We start from the raw sequence: 16,831 nt of genomic DNA on the forward strand, positions 1-16,831 counted from the left end.
CACCAAAGTTAAAAGAAACCAAAGATCTTTAAAGAAGATGAAATCTTTTAAAGCAAACTCGATCTTGGCAAGAAAAGAGAATTCTAATTGCAAAAAAAAAAAAAAAAAAAAAAAAAAATCCTCAAAGTTGCTATTCCTAAATTGCCTATTTAAATTAAAAGAAAAATGCTGATAGTGGTGTCTAATTGGCAGTGGGCTTGGCAAGGACATTGTAACAGCCCCACCACTTAATACAAATGGATTTGATGGATTTGAAGATGGAGCTCTCTGAATCTGCCAACAAGCTAGAATAGTTTTGTGCTTCTTTCCTATTCTCTTTAATCTGTTTTATATCATAGCCTAGAGCATGAATTAAGAAAAAAAAAAAAAAGAAAAGCAAGCAGGGCTCTTTCTTTAAACTTCCATTTGGAGAGTCCTTAGAGTTACAAGTTAGATTCCTTGCTAATGAAAGTTCCTAACCTGGGTGCTGGAGAGCCAGAGCTCCCAGGAGATATAATTGTCAATGAATGTAATAGTACAATAGCCTTCATGCTCATTCTCAGAAGGGTAGGGTTTTTTGTTTGTCTTTGTTTTTTTTTTTTGTTGTTGTTATTAATGAATATACCACAAAAGCATCAGAATCAAAGAGTGGTCACTGTTCATCCATAGATGAATATTTTTCCAGGTTATTTCTACTTTTGATGACTTATTTCATTTCCTAATACCTGTCTTAGAGAATAACACGGAGAACCAGAAAAAGGAAAAAGTGTTCTTGACCCAGAAAAGAAACAAATTTCAAACTTCTTAAAAGCAAAACATTTGTACAGAATAACCACCCCACCCCGACCCCATGTCTAAAAGGACAAAACTCATGTGTGCTCCTCAGAAGGCAGGGGCAAGGGGAGCACCCTGGACCTGCTTGTGTAACTGCTATTTAGTGCCTGTGTCTGGAAAAGGTCAGTGCAAACTCCTTGAATCATATTGGTTGTTATTTTAGAACTGATCACCTGACCAGGCCCTCAGGAGAGGACTGTCCTTAGATACACTCAGACTGGATCAATGACATTGAGCCCCATGTCCACGGACAACTAATTAGGCTTCAGTGAATTAATGAGAAACCATGTCCTATGATTGAGAATGTAATTTCTGACTAATATCTAGAATATTATTCTGGGGTAGATGTATTGCTTATCTTATTGGGATTGATGACTTAAGAAATGTTTTAAATGAACATTAATTAGTAACAAAATTATTGTCTCACTAAGCATAGTCAGCCTGAACTGAATTTCAGACTTCATTCACTCCCTAAATAAATATGTATTGATCACTTATCATGTGCCCAGGCCCTGTCTCTGCCTGTTATTCTGAGGGCTTGTTGAGGAGGCGGGGGTGGGAAGGGGGAAAGTGACAAGGATTCGTGGGGAAATTTTAGCTTTAGAGACAAAGAGAACTCACTGGATTCATTTTATAACAACACAGTTGTTAAATAGCAAGGATACTGTTTTTTAGGTAAGTGTTTGCCCTTAAGATGATGAAGTCTGTCTAGGAGAAAATTCCACATGTATAGTCAACTGCATGTTCTGTCTTATTGCTCATTTAAAGAATAAAGATTTACATGGTACTAAAGTCAAAATATGGGATCCGTCCTGCTTTCAGTGCCTGAAACCGGTCAGGCAGATTTGACAAATGTGCACAATGTCCTCACTGAGTCTGTGAAATAAAAGCAGCAGGCACGCAGACAAAAGTAATACGAAATATGGTGGTGTTTTATTGTTTACAAGTTGCCATCTTATGCTCAAGCGCCAAGAACAAAGCAAAAAAGGTTAGAACAAACAGTTCGTCTCCTCGTCTACTTATTCCGACTCCACTCAGATGTCACCAAAGTCTTCATGTCAGCTGTCCCTGCTTTTTAGCCTAACGAAAACTTCAAAAATTCTGGAATTTGAGATCTAAAGAGTAGCACTCTTCCAGAGATTATGATTTTTTTTTAATTTTAGAAACAAAAATTTGTCATAATTGTAACTAAGTCCACATGACTTATAACAAGCATTGCATAGTTTGCAGTAGAATTCAAGTTCACAGAATACCCAAACTAAGGTGAGTGATCAGACAGCAAATGAAGCCATGGTAGTTTGTTGGTGCTTAGTTGGTGCTTAGGGATTTTATACCAGTAAATAACATAACTGATGTGACTATGATTGGAAGTCTACAGCCAATAATAAAATTTGAAAGACAATTAGAAATTTGACTCAAATGGTCTCATTTTGGGCCCTAAGTGTGGGATCCTCCCTACAAGTGCCATAGTGCAATGGAAAGAGATGGCTTTATGTGTGGAGGTCCCAGAGATGCGAGGGCAGTGAGCAGCGCAGCACCTAGAGCCTCTGAGCAGCAGCCGTGAAGTTGATTGCTGGTGGATGATAAGCTCTAGTGGAGCTGAAACTTATCACAGAGCATTGTGCCTAGCAGGCTTCAGAGGCCTCTCAACCTGCTCATCTCACCCTTGGTAGCTCCACTGCTACAAAGCAGAGCGAAATGACTTAGAGGAGACTCGCTGTCTCCTCAGAAGGCCTTGGGCTGCCCTGAGAATGAGAGACGGTCTCTTTCTCTGTTGTTTCAGAGGCAGATGAGTGGAAGCCCCCAGCAGCTGATGCCTGTGAGGACAGCCTCTCTAGCTTGGGCCCTTTTATTCTTGAGTTTTGGCAAGGAGCAACTGGAAAGTTTGCCATGACTAAGACGGACAATGGGGTGAGAATCATTTTTGGTAGGAATTGAAAAGGATTTTTACGAAGTAAAAAATAATTGGGGACATAATGGTTAAGGGGGATATTAAAAGCATTCCCATTAAGTCAGAGAGAAACATGAGGTTAAAAACACTGGGAGGTAGGAGGTAAAATTACTACCATTTGCAGATGATGGGACCATTTATCTACAGAACCCAAGAAAATCAGCTGAAAAACTCTTACATAATAAGAGAATTCAGTAAGATGGCTAGATATAAAACTGATACAAGAAATCAAAAGCCTTTATATACAAATAACAACTAGATAGGAGATAAAATAAAAAATCTTATTTAGAATAGTGACAGACATAAAAATACATAAAGATATAAGATCTATATAAAGAACATTTTTTAAGATGCTACTGAGGGAAACACAAAAAAAGACTTGAGTGAAAGGAAAGGCACATCAGTTCTTGGATAGGAAAATGCAACATCATAAAAATTTCAATTCTCCCTAAGTTAATCTATAAATTTAACATGATCTCTAAAAATAACAAATTGTCAGGAGCAGGCTGATGGAGGAGGCTACGCATCCTGATTCTAAAGATCATATCAAATACAAACTAGCAAATAGAAAAAAAAGTCAGGAAGCGGCAACCTAATCTACCAGGAATTCTAAATTATAAAGCTACAATAATAAAACCAGTATGGTCCTGGGGCATAAACAGATGGATCAATAGACAGATTATAAAGGTCAGGAATAGACCCAAACATATAGTCTCTTGAGTGTATAATAATGGAAGTATTTCAGATCAGAAGGGAAAATGATGGGTTTTCCTGATGGGACAGCTAGATAGCCATACTAAAAAAACAAAACAAAAGTAGGATTTCCTACTTCACACAATCTACTGAGATAAATTCCAGATGATAAAATACCTAGTTTAAAAAATGAAATTACTGTATTGGCTACTACAAAAAACATGAGTGAATAAACATACACACACACACACACACACACACACACACAGAGAGAGAAAGAGAAGGGGCAGGGGGCAGGGGGGCATTTTAAATATGCTACCCAAGTTAAAAGCTATTTTCAAAAGAGATTGATAAATTCAACTCAATTATAAAAAATATGCACAGTAAAAAAATTTTAAAGATTTGAAACTTATATCTTAATAGGAAAGCTAACTTCCTTAAAAAAACAGAGCTTCTACAAATCAAAAAGAAAAAATATCACAATCCAAGAGAAAAAAAATTGCTAGGAAATGAACAGTTTATAGAAAAGGAAGTACTGTACGTGGCTCTGAACCATATGAAAAGATGTTCAACATAATAAAAGAAATGCACACTTAAACTAAAATAAGATTTCATTTTCTACAAATTGTCAGAAGATCAAAAGTTTTATCATCCCATGTTTAGGCAAGGGTATGAAGAACTAAGAACTCTTATACACCACTAGTCGGAGTCAAATAAACAACTACAACCTCTATAGAGACAGTTCAGTAATATCTATCAAAATTCACAATGTGCACACTTTTTAACCAGTTATTCCACTTCTAATAATTTAATTTACAAATATATTTGCACATCTGTGAAATGATATATGCACAGGGTTGCTTACTGCAGCATTGTTTGTGATGGCAAGAGAATAGAAACAACTTCAATGCCTCTCAATTGGTAAATAAGTTAAATTATATTCTTTTTTTCTTTTCTCTTTTCTTTTTAGATGGAGTCTTACTCTGTTGCCCAGGCTGGAGTCCAGTGGCATGATCTCGGCTCATTGTAACCTCTGCCCCACCTGGGTTCAAGCAATTCTCCTGCCTCAGTCTCCTGAGTAGCTGGGATTACAGGCGCCTGCCACTGCACCCTGCTAATTTTTGTATTTTTAGTAGAGACGGGGTTTCACCATCTTGACCATGCTGGTCTTGAACTCCTGACCTCGTGATCCACCTGCCTCAGCCTCCCAAAGTGCTGGAATTACAGGTGTGAGCCACTGTGCCCGGCCTAAATCATATTCTTAAAACAATACAATAAAACTTAAAAAAAATCATTTTTATTTTTATTAATTATTTTTTTAAGATGCAGTGTCACTCTTGTCTCCCAGGTTGGAGTGCAATGGCACAATCTTGGCTCACTGAAACCTCCGCCTCCTGAGTTCAAGCAATTCTTCTGCCTCAGCCTCCCAAGTAGCTGGGATTACAGCTGCCTGCCACCATGCCCAGCTAATTTTTGTATTTTTTTTAGTAGAGATGGGGTTTCACCACATTGGCCAGGCTGGTCTGGAACTCCTGACCTCAGGCGATCCACTCACCCTGGCCTCCCAAAGTGCTGGGATTACAGACATGAGCCATCACACCTGGCCTAAAATGGTTTTTTTTAATTGAAGTAGTTTCATATGTATTGATATGGGATGCTCACCAAGGAATATTTTTAAGCAAGAAAAGCAAAGTGGTGAAACATATATAGTATGCTACCATTTGTTAAAAAACTATAGGTGTTTGTATGTGCACAGACTATCTGGAAGGATCAATATGAATCAGGTAACAGTAATTGCTTCTGGGGAGGAGAATTGGGTAGGTAAAGGATAGGTAGAAAGGAGACTTAATTTCCACTGTATTTTCTTTTGTATCTTTTTAATTTGTACCATAAATACATATTCTCTATACAAATTTAATTAAATATTTTACTTTTAAGAGCTATATTACCAGCTCAGAAGTTCAGGAGTTGGTTGATGTGCTTGCACAATCTCAAAGGGGATATTAATTTGAACACTGTAAAGTAGCTTCTCCAGGAATTTGATAATTCAGCAATTTGTACGGGATGGAAAAAAAGGAAAGGAGTATGTATGTGCTTGAGGGAACTTGAGGGGTTGGCAATTACAGGGTGTGGTTGTTCTCTGCACCACCATGTCCAACCCCTGGATCTAAACATGCTTTCTCCCCAGGGGAGCGGGGCGGCCTGCGTACAAACAATATGGAGGAATCCAGTGCCGTGATTCCTAGAAGCAGCCTACAGTTAGTGTCGTCACTGCAGTGTACCACAGATGGCTAAGTAGGTATTGTTTTTTTAAAAACACAGTTGGCTCTTACTGACATTCACATTGGCAGCACCAACATTCAGGCAGTCCAGTCGACACCACGTGGTGTGACCTGTGAACAGAGTACATGGCTGGGCCCTAAAGGAGCAGCTAGTAAGGCAGTGTTCCCCAAGCCTGCCCGGGCATATTAGATCTTCTGAATCGGAATCTTAAGAGGGGCCTTCGAATCTAAGTGTTTAGTAAGCATCCTGGTTGATTTTTATGATCATTTAGGTTGGGAAAAATAATCATAAGATAATGCGGGGTAAGAAGGGGTGGGAAGGAAAAAAAAACTACTTGAGAACATGAGCAACATTAAATATAAAAACCTAACTGAATAGCCATGTCTGTTTGAAGCTACTTATAAAATCTTAACTAACTGTAAATATGGAACTTTTTGTTTAAGGTGAAACACTTGGTTAAATCGGGATTGAGAAGATTTTCCTTTTTAAAAAAGTTGGTAAATAAAAATTTTTGAACAGAACGATTTTTCTTTTGATAAATGATGATATCATGAGACTCGATGGTAAGCGTCTCACTGTTAGTTCATAATAGTGTGGAAAAGAACATGGGGGCTGAATGCCCAGGCTGGTCTTGAACTCCTTGGCCTCAAGCAATCCTCCCACCTCAGACTCCCCAAGTGCTGAGATTACAGGTGTGAACTAACATCACTCTTCGTTCACAACAGTGTAGAAAAGTAACATGGCGGCTGAATGCTGACAACCATGGGGCTTAGGCTTTCCTATAATTAGACATTCTTGCAAAATCAGCACAAGCCAAAGGTCCCAGCAGAAAGGTTCTAGATTTTTGTTTTCTCTATAGTTACCCTCCAAAGGCTGAATGGTATCATTCATATTCCAGGCAGAGAATCCCAGGAGCTTAGTAACATTCATTCCTCTGGATTCTCTAGGCCCTCCTTTATCCCTCCACAGTCACACAGGCAAACAATTCCTTGAGATCCTCATAAAACTGCCTGCCCAGAATGGTGACTTCACATTATGCTTTCAGATCCTGTTTAAAATAATGGTTATATAGAGAATGCCTTTGCAGCTTTTGTAAAACTGCTCTTAAAGACAATCACTATTGTCTTGTTCAATAGCCCTTATATAAAGATCTACATGAAAAATTCATCTTAGAGCTGAATGTCAAGAAATATAATTGTCTCTCTTAGTGAAATGTGCTTCCTTTTAAAAAAAGAGATGAGTTATGTAATCTCTTTTTTTCCTCTTGCTGTCTCCCCCTCTCTCCTGTTTTCTCTTTAGCTGCCAGTAAGTTCAGATTTAAATTTTATGTTCCATTGAGGTTCAGTTCTTCACTTTCAGTCTCCTCAGTCCTGCATTATTTGGCTCTTGTTCTCACAGGATTGTTTTACTGGTTCTACTATGTCTGAGTCTTTCATTGTGGACAACCAGAATACTTTTGGAAATTGACAGGCCTAAGTTAGAAGTGAAGGAACTGATTGGGTTTCCATTGACTGAGGTTTTACTGTACAACTAGGAGGTGTTGTACATGATCAAAGTCAAATAAGGGTCATTTGGGAAGAAAGATTTCTTTCAGGAAAAGCCGAATGCCAAGACACTGGGGGGCGCGATGGGAAATCATCTTCGCATAACTCCCTCTCCCAAAGGCTCCCTACAGAGGGATATGACGACTGGGTCAGGAAAACAATTTCACATACAGATTGGTGACTAGCTCTTAATTACTCAAGAGAATTTTGGCCCAATCGTGTCAGTGACCCTCCTGTCCCTCTGTGAAGAAGCAAGGAGCAGGAATGACTGCCTCCTTTAGCCACAGGGTGCAAGGAAGCTCTAATCTCTTGCTGTTGACCACTGGTCAGTCATCACCAATCCATCTGAAGGCTTAGGAATAAAGATTTAAAGAAAAGAAAAATGCTGGGATTCCTCACTCTGCACTAAGTTCATTAGGAAACTTACCCTTATTTGTCCTTATTCTACAGACAGAGCAGTGGGTGTCCCCAGCTGAAAACACCCACCTATGACAGGCAATTCTGTTCCTGCTCCACCAGGTGGGGCCCCACAAGCTGCAAGAAGGAGGAATATGAGTTCACAGGCCCAGCACCCTGAGCCCAACTCCCTGGAAATGCTTGCCCTGGAGGATGGCCCCGGGAGGGTCTCCCCAGCCCATAGCCTCAGCCAGGGCCAGGGCGCAGGAGACTCACTCCCAGCTACTTTCTGGCGTATTGACTCTCACAGATTTGTCGTTCAATACACGGCTTCTCTCGCTGCAGCCCACATGGCTAATCCCTGTACTATATTTCTCTCAGTTTTCCCTCCTCCACCCACACTTCTTCTGACTTCTCTCCACACAGGAGAGACAGAACAGCTGAGGAAACAGCAGAGCGGTGGAAAATTTTTGAAAGTGTTTTGAGCCCACCCAACCTGAGGAGAGCATTCAAAGAAAAACAGGAAGAAGGCGAGTAGGAGCTCCCTCACCCCCGCGCACAAGCCGGGGATTGTCACTCCCGCCTACCCCAAACCCAACAGGGCCGACTGCTGGGACCGAGCCTCGGTGCCCACACGCAAAAATATGCAAATGTTTTCTGTGAGGATTATGGAATGGAGGCAGTTGCTCAGCTATTTCAGACACTGCGTCATGTAACTTGGGGGCACAGTAAGCTCATTCCATTCAAACGCCCACCATAAAAGTTCAACTAGCACCTTTGGTCTTAAATTGGAATCGCCAGAGGCCATTATACCTGGGGAAGGACTGCAGGTCTGAAGATGGATGTGTTTCTATTCTGGCAACCAAAATTAGATTCTCCAATCTAGAGGACAACCAATGCCCTCTCTCCATGTGTGCGTGTGATTTAATATTACTCATCTTTTTTTGCCTTTTTGTTTTTCATTTCCTTTCAACTTGTCTTCCTACACCATACCAGAGCTTTGAAGCCTGCTTGTTTTATCGCAGATTGGGGGTGGAAAAGCAATGTGAACTCATTTAGCTCTTGCTCCCTGTCTTGTTTGCTGGAGATCCAGCCAGTTAGATGACTTGAAGTGGGCAAGGACAAAAAGAGATTGGCTAATCCCATTCATTCATTCATTCATTCACTCATTCGTGAAACAGACCTTTATTGAGTATCTACACAGATAAGTTCCCCGTTCATACCCCATTTACGGTCCAGGCTCAGTTACACTAAGCCACAACAAATGGAAGTAATCTTTGATCCCCCTAATTTCCCTCAGGGACCTCTGGATCAATTTTTGGATCTAGTTTAGTACTATAGAGTTTTTGCATGAAATCCAGAACCTATGTAAGCGTTACATAACCAATGGATAAATAAGCTTGTAAAGTCCTTCCCTATGAGTTACCCATGGGAAGGTTTCCAGTCCACAGATTAGACTAGTCCTATCTCCTGGTTAAATATCCAAGCACTACAATTAATTCGTCCATTCTTCTTTACTTTGCTGGCACAATTTATTTTTTCCCCTGTTTTAAATAAGAGATTATCCTCAAAGCTAGACTAACTTTTCTTACTAGTCAGTGTTATGTGTTTGATGCTAATTGATATTTACTCATTCCAGTAACACATATTTATTGAGTAGCTATAATATGCCAGGCACTGTCATGGGCACTGAGATGACAACTTCACACAATGATTCCTTCATGGAGCCAACAAAGGAGTGAGATCAAACAAATCTTGGCTTGCTGTTCTTTCTCAGAGACAAAGTAACTTTATCCATTGCTGTGCAGAGAATCAAAGTGAAGAATGGGGTTCTAATATAATGGACAAAAAGGAGGAATTGTTTACATTTATTGACTAGAGATGACCAAGTTTTGAGCTTCTTTATGTATCAATTCTACTGTAAGACATGTTCTCCACAGCTGACATCTTAGAGATTGAACTACATAGATCGTAGTTAAATAGTTAATCTTTTACAGAATTTTGAAGCATCGGACCGTGTAAAGAATGTTTTAAAGTTGGTTGTGAAAACCAGATGGTCAAAAGAACCACAACACATGGCCACTCCCAAAGAGCAGAATTTGCCTTCTGTCTTGAACTCTTACATTAAAGAACCAAAGAGATAAAAATGAGTTTTGCAGTCCTGGGACTCTGAGATTAAAGATGAATTATTTCAGTCTGTTGATGCCAACCTAGGGAATAAGATATTGAGGCCTGTATTGATGTGGGATGGCTCTGATGTGGTGTGTCAGCAGTAGACTTAGCAAATGAACAGGTTAGCAATTTGTGGCCAATAAATTTTTTCCTCCCTCAAAAAATTACCTATTGTCAGACTCAGCAGGGATCCAGAGGTTGGAGAGTCAAACCTGGGCTACGGACTGAACATATCGTTGCACCTCCTGGCACTGAGGGGCCTCTTAGCACCTAAATGGAAAGCAACTCCATCTCAAACACAGCATTAAACTATCAACAGGGCTTCACATGTGGAATTTCCCTTTTTTTCTAAATTTGCTGGACTATAACCACTCAACAGCAAAGAACCCCTTGTATTGTTCTATAACTACTATAAATTTTTGCTTAGCCAGCCCCTAATATGCTTTCCTGCAACAAGAAAAATAAAAATGAATCGATTGGCAAGATCTCAAATAGAATAAGCTAATGACAATCCTTATGTTTTAATAAGCTCGATGTTGGTCTTCATGAAATTGGTGGATGGTCTTTTTTTTCCTACAAATGGAAATGTCATTGGTTTCTTTGGCTTTTGCAAAGGATTTTTTGGAATGCATTGTTGTTATCAGAATGAGTCTTTTCTTTTCTTTTTTCTTTTTTTTAGTTGCAAAGGCCCCAGGATAATCAGGGAAGGGAAAAACATTAACTAGAGGGGATTTGAATGGTAGTGCATTCTCTCTTCATATCTATGTTTTTCATGGGACAGAGAAAACTAAGGATGCACGGTACCACCCAGTCATCAGGCTATTGAGGGATGCCTCAGTCTATTCAGGGCAGCAGTTTTAAAACCAGTGGAAAGAAGAAGACAGGCCCGGGTTTGAATCCTGACTCCATACCCTCACTCCATCATTTCATACTTTGGCCAGATTATTTAACCTTTCTGAGTCTGATTTAGTGGAGATCACTACCTGCCTCATAGGATGGCTGAGAAGATTCACTGAGAGCAGGCAAGTTCCCAGCCAGCTGAAGGCCTTCAATGGAACGCCATCTCCTCGTCCCTTCTCCTTGTAGCCACATTTATGAGATGACATCACTGTTCCCTAGTGAGATGGCTACTAGGTCTCAGGGTTTCCAGATTTCTGCTGATTTAAGTATCCAACTGTGCTGATGTGATTTATGCAAATGCCAACTGGGGACAGATGCCATAAAGGGAATGAGTCATTTCAGAGCCTTCATTAGCAGGCTGATCTTGCCTCTGAAAGAGCTGGGTTTTCCTTACTGATGGTAGAAAATGGTGGGAGAGATTACTCTGGGACTCCAGCACTTCTGATACAGGGTTCTTCTCATGTAGCATCAATGAGTTTTCACAGTTAAGGTCCAGGACTCCCCTAAGTGACGTAAAGCAAGGGTTAACAGCTTAGACTTTGAAATCTTAGAAAATGAGGTTTAAATCCTGACTGCTAATACGAGCTGAGTAGCCTCTCAAAGTGTCTGTTTTATCTTAGAGTTTTTGTGAGGATTAAACGAGGCAACATACCTAAAGTACTTGGGCTAGTGATTGGCACGTAGTAAATGCTCAATAAAAGTCTGGTTTGGTTGTTTTTTTTTTTTTTCTCTCTCCCTCTGTTTTGGCCTGAGTTCACCTCTAAGCTATTTGCTAATACCGAAGCCTGCCTTCCAGCAGTTGGCACATTAAAAGAGATGTTGTTTCTTGAACATTTATTATGTTTCACTTCTGCTTAAATGCCTACATCCCACCAAAACGTCCCCCACCCGATATTAATTCATCCTTTGATCATATTTTGTGAAGCCTGTCTTCAACTTGAAACTATCATCATTGCTCAGTCATATACAATTTCACATCATAACTAAATAAATAGTTGTTGATCATGAAGATAAACAAGAGCTTAAATAATACACTTTATTTAAAGCTGTCTAGAGGTGGCTGGCAAGATGGCCGAATAGGAACAGCTCCGGTCTCCAGCTCCCAGCGAGATCAATGTAGAAGGTGGGTGATTTCTGCATTTCCAACTGAGGTACCCAGCTCATCTCAGTGGGACTGGTTAGACAGTGGGTGCAGCCCATGGAGGGCGAGCAGAAGCAGGGTGGGGCATTGCCTTACCTGGGAAGCACAAGGGGTCGAGGAACTCCCTGCCTTAGCCAAGGGAAGCCATGAAGAACAGTGCGTTCCAGCCCAGATACTACGCTTTTCCCATGGTCTTCAAAACCTGTAGACCAGGAGATTCTCTCAGGTGCCTATGCCACCAGGGCTCTGGGTTTCAAGCACAAAACCAGGCGGCCATTTGGGCAGGCACCGAGCTAGCTGCAGGAGTTTTTTTTCATACCCCAGTGGCTCCTGGAACACCAGCGAGACAGAACCATTCACTCCCCTGGAAAGGAGGCTGAAGCCAGGGAGCCAAGTGGTCTAGTTCAGTGGATCCCACCCCCAAGGAGCCCAGCAAGCTAAGATCCACTGACTTGAAATTCTCGCTGGCAGCACAGCAATTTGAAGTCGATCTGGAATGCTCGAGCTTGATGGGGGAGGGGCGTCTGCCATTACTGAGGCTTGAGTAGGCAGTTTTCCCCTCACCATGTAAACAAAGCCGCCAGGAAGTTCAAACTGGGTGGAACCCACCGCAGCTCAGCAAAGCCACTCTAGCCAGACTGCCTCTCTAGATTCCTCCTCTCTTAGCAGGGCATCTCTGAAAGAAAGGTAGCAGCCCCAGTCAGGGGCTTATAGATAAAACTCCCATCTCCCTGGAACAGAGCACTTGGGGGAAGGGGCAGTTGTGGGCACAGCTTCAGCAGACTTAAACGTTCCAGCCTGCCAGCTCTGAAGAGAGCAGCAGATCTCCTAGCACAGCACTTGAGCTCTGCTAAGGGACAGACTGCCTTCTCAAGTGGGTCCCTGACCCCCACGCCTCCTGACTTCGGAGACACTTCCTAGCAGGGGTCTACAGACACGTCATACAAGAGAGCTCCAGCTGGCATCTGGCAGGTGCCCCTATGAGACGAAGCTTCCAGAGGAAGGAACAGGCGGCAATCTTTGCTGTTCTGCAGCCTCTGCTGGTGATACCCAGGCAAACAGGGTCTGGAGTGGACCTCCAGCAAACTGTAGTAGACCTGCATCAGACAGGCCTGACTGTTAGAAGGAAAACTAACATATAGAAAAGAATAGCATTAACATCAACAAAAAGGACGTCCACACAGAAACTCCATCTGAAGGTCACCAACATCAAAGACCAAAGGTAGATAAATCCACGAAGATGAGGGAAAAACCAGTGCAAAAAGGCTGAAAATTCCAAAAACCAGAATACCTCTTCTCCTTTAAAGGATCATAAGTCCTCACCAGCAAGGGAACAAAACTGGATAGAAAATGAGTTTGACTAATTGACAGAAGTCAGCTTCAGCAGGTGGGTTATAACAAACTCCTCCAAGCTAAAAGAGCATGTTTTAACCCAATGCAAGGAAGCTAAGAACCTTGAAAAAAGGTTAGAGGAATTTCTAACTAGAATAACCAGTTTAGAGAGGAACATAAATGACCTAATGGACCTGAAAAACACAGCACGAGAACTTCGTGAAGCATACACAAGTTATCAATAGCCGAATTAATCAAGCGGAAGAAAGGATATCAGAGACTGAAGATCAACTTAATCAAATAAAGCATGAGGACAAGATTAGAGGGAAAAAAATGAAAAGGAACAAACAAAGCCTCCAAGAAATATGGGACTATGTGAAAAGACCAAATCTGCATCTGATTGGTGTAGCTGAAAGTGATGGGGAGAATGGAACCAAGTTGGAAAACACTCTTCAGTATATTATCCAGGAGAACTTCCCCAACCTAGCAAGACAGGCCAACACTCAAATTCAGGAAACACAGAGAACACCACAAAGATACTCCTTGAGAAGAGCAACCCGAAGACACATAATCATCTGATTGACCAAGGTTGAAATGAAGGAAACAATGTTAAGAACAGCCAGAGAGAAAGGTCGAGTTACCCACAAAGGGAAGCCCATCAGACTAACAACGGGTCTCTTTGCAGAAACCCTACAAGCCAGAAGAGAGTGGGGGCCAATATTCAACGTTCTTAAAGAAAAGAATTTTCAGCCCAGAATTTAATATCCAGCCAAACTAAGCTTCATAAGCAAAGGAGAAATAAAATCCTTTCTAGACAAGCAAATGCTGTTTGTCACCACCAGGCCTACCTTACAAGAGCTCCTGAAGGAAGCACTAAATATGGAAAGGAAAAACCAGTACTAGCCACTGCAAAAACATACCAAATTGTAAAGACCATCGACACTATGAAGAAACTACATCAACTAACGGGCAATAGAACCAGCTAGCATCATAATGACAGAATCAAATTCACACATAACAATATTAATCTTAAATGTAAACAGGCTAAATGCCCCAATTAAAAGACACAGACTGGCACATTGGATAAAGAGTCAAGACCCATTGGTGTGCTGTATTCAGGAGACCATCTCACGTGCAAAGACACACATAGGCTCAAAATAAAGGGATGGAGGAATACTTAACAAGCAAATGGAAAGAAAAAAAAAGCAGGAGTTGCAATCCTAGTCTCTGATAAAACAGACTTTAAACCAACAAAGATCAAAAAAGACAAAGAAGGGCATTACATAATGGCAAAGGGATCAACACAACAAGAAGAGCTAATTATCCTAAATATATATGCACCCAATACAGGAGCACCCAGATTCATAAAGCAAGTTCTTAGAGACCTACAAAGAGACTTAGACTCACACACAATAATAGTGGGAGACTTTAATACCCCACTGTCAGTATTAAACACATCAATGAGACAGAAAATTAACAAGGATATTCAGGACTTGAACTCAGCTCTGGACCAAGCGGACCTAATAGACATCTACAGTACTCTCCACCCCAAATCAACAGAATATACATTCTTCTCAGCACCACATTGCACTTATTCTAAAATTGACCACATAATTGGAAGTAAAACACTCCTCAGCAAATATAAAAGAATGGAAATCATAACAAACAGTCTCTCAGACCACAGTGCAATCAAATTGGAACTCAGGATTAAGAAATTCACTCAAAACCACACAACTACATGGAAACTGAACAACCTGCTCCTGAATGACTACTGGGTAAATAATGAAATTAAGTCAGAAATAAATAACTTCTTTGAAACCAATGAGAACAAAGACACAATGTACCAGAATCTCTGGTACACAGCTAAAGCAGTGGTTAGAGGGAAATTTACAGCACTAAATGCCCACAAGAGAAAGTGGGAAAGATCTAAAATTGACACCCTGACATCAGAACAGAACAAGAGAAGCAAGAGCAAACAAATTCAAAAGATAGCAGAAGACAAGAAATAACTAAGATCAGAGCAGAACTGAAGGAGATAGAGACATTAAAAAAAACCCTTCAAAAAATCAGTGAATCCAGGAGCTGGTTTTTTGAAAAGATTAACAAAATAGACCACTAGCCCGACTAATAAAGAAGAAAAGAGACAAGAATCAAATAGACACAACAAAAAATGATAAAGGGGATATCACCACTGATCCCACAGAAATACAAACTACCATCAGAGAATACTATAAATGCCTCTATGCAAATAAACTTGAAAATCTAGAAGAAATGGATAAATTCCTGGACACATACACCCTCTCAAGACTAAGAAGAAGTCGAATCCCTGAATAGACCAATAACAAGTTCTGAAATTGAGACAGTAATTAATATCCTACCAACCAAAAAAAGCCCAGGACCAGACAGATTCACAGCCGAATTCTACCAGAGGTACAAAGAGGAGCTGGTACCATTCCTTCTGAAACTATTCCAAACAACAGAAAAAGAGGGACTCCTCAATAACTCATTTTATGAGGCTAGCATCATCCTGATACCAAAACCTGGCAGAGACACAGTAAGAAAAGAAAATTTCAGGCCAATATCCCTGATGAACATCGATGCAAAACTCCTCAATAAAATACTGGCAAACCAAATCCAGCAGCACATCAAAAAGCTTATCCACCACAATCAAGTCAGCTTCATTCCTGGGATGCAAGGCTGGTTCAACATATGCAAATCAATAAACATAATCCATCACATAAACAGAACCAACAACAATAACCATGTGATTATCTCAATAGATGCAGAAAAGGCCTTCAATAAAATTCAACACCACTTCCTGCTAAAAACTCTCAATAAACTTGGTATTCATTGAATGTATCTCAAAATAATAAGAGCTATTTATGACAAACCCACAGCCAATATCGTACTGAATGAGCAAAAGCTGGAAGCTCCAGGCGTGGTGGCTCACGCCTATAATCCCAGCATTTGGGAGACCAAGGAGGTCGGATCACGAGGTCAGGAAATTGAGACCATCCTGGCTAACACGGTGAAACCCGTCTCTACTAAAAATACACAAAAAAATTAGCCGGGCTTGGTGGCATGCACCTGTAATCCTAGCTACTCAGGAGGCTGAGGCAGGAGAATCACTTGAACCTGGGAGGCAGAGGTTGCAGTGAGCCGAGATCACGCCACTGCACTCCAGCTTGGGTGACAGAGCGACACCCCGTCTCAAAAATAAATAAATAAATAAAACAAACTGGAAACATTCCCTTTCAAAGCCTGCACAAGACAAGGAGGCCCTCTCTCACCACTCCTATTCAACATAGTATTGGAAATTCTGGCCAGGGCAATCAGGCAAGAGAAAGAAAAAAAGGTATTCAAATAGGAGGAGAGGAAGTTAAATTGTCTATGTTTGCAGATGACATGATTGTATATTTAGAAAACCCCATCATCTCAGCCTAAAATCTCCTTAAGCTGATAAGCAACTTCAGCAAACTCTCAGGATACAAAATCAATGTGCAAAAATCACAAGCATTCCTATACATCAATAATAGACAAACAGAGAGCCAAACCATGAGTGAATGCCCATTCCCAGGTGCTACAAAGAGAATTAAATACTTAGGA

The 16,831-nt window shown here is 40.8% G+C and overlaps 1 protein-coding gene across 1 annotated transcript in view; it reads right to left on the reverse strand.

Moving 5' to 3' along the window:
- The window catches only part of CMYA5 (cardiomyopathy associated 5), a 106,554-nt gene that overhangs the window by 10,251 nt on the left and 79,472 nt on the right, over nt 1–16,831 (reverse strand). The gene's annotated exons all lie outside the window — the stretch shown is intronic.

This window comes from Hylobates moloch, unplaced genomic scaffold, assembly GCF_009828535.3.
Source record: "Hylobates moloch isolate HMO894 unplaced genomic scaffold, HMol_V3 SCAFFOLD_6, whole genome shotgun sequence".
NCBI lineage: Eukaryota > Metazoa > Chordata > Mammalia > Primates > Hylobatidae > Hylobates > Hylobates moloch.